At 43.8% G+C, this 822-nt stretch overlaps 1 non-coding gene across 1 annotated transcript; it reads left to right on the top strand.

Annotated features, from left to right (window-relative positions):
* Nucleotides 1–320: 320 nt before the first annotated feature.
* Trnat-ugu (transfer RNA threonine (anticodon UGU)) lies at nucleotides 321–394 on the top strand. Its single transcript has one exon. It is a non-coding gene; the product is annotated as a tRNA-Thr (tRNA).
* The last annotated feature ends 428 nt before the right edge of the window (nucleotides 395–822 follow it).

The raw sequence follows: 822 nt of genomic DNA, 5'->3' as shown, positions 1-822 counted from the left end.
GGCAGCTGAGGGTTTCAATTAATTATCATTTATTCTAGAGAAGCTGCACGGTAATCAGTGGTATCTGTTCCTTCGAGAACAGTTACTATCTTCATATATGTAGTTAAAGGCTACCCAGCCATTAACCTTCGTCTGTGCGAATGCCCAAAGATTGCCCGAACTCTTATACGGGAATCGTCACCTTAGTGTGCCCGAGTAATGAGTGGATGGGCAAATACCTATTACGTACATTACGTATGTTGATTGTGGACAGTTGGGAATGTGGGTCTCACGGGAAGCGTGCAAGGGTTAAGTCCTTCCAGTCGCGCTATTCATCTGTGTCCTCGGTGGCTCAGATGGATAGAGCGTCTGCCATGTAAGCAGGAGATCCCGGGTTCGAGTCCCGGTCGGGGCATATATTTTCAGCTGTCCCCATCGAGGTTGTATCAACAACACCTATCGGCATCTGAGGGTTTCAATTAATTATCAATTCGGAAGGTAATTCGATGAACCTTCTGCCAGGCACTTAAATGTGATTTGAAGAGTATCCATGTCGCACGTGCTCAAAACGATTCATACTACAGAATGCATGCAAACATACTCGCCGTAAATACTGACGAATAACGAGTGCTGCATATCCAAGTTACACAGATCGGCCTTTCCTGCCAATAAGAACAGGGAATTGCTATGTAGGAACAATTCGAGCTAGAGGTAGGGCTCATAAGCACTACTTGAATTGCAGACTAAACGTAAATGACGAAAATGCATTTTTGGTAAAAATTGGTCAAAACATAATCCTGTGCCCTCCGTATTAAATTAGCCGTTTTGAATATTGAAAATCTG

Source organism: Schistocerca cancellata, unplaced genomic scaffold, assembly GCF_023864275.1.
Source record: "Schistocerca cancellata isolate TAMUIC-IGC-003103 unplaced genomic scaffold, iqSchCanc2.1 HiC_scaffold_808, whole genome shotgun sequence".
In the NCBI taxonomy this organism is placed as follows: domain Eukaryota; kingdom Metazoa; phylum Arthropoda; class Insecta; order Orthoptera; family Acrididae; genus Schistocerca; species Schistocerca cancellata.
Note: the sequence above shows the minus strand (reverse complement) of the source record. Positions and strands in the feature narration are given on the sequence as shown.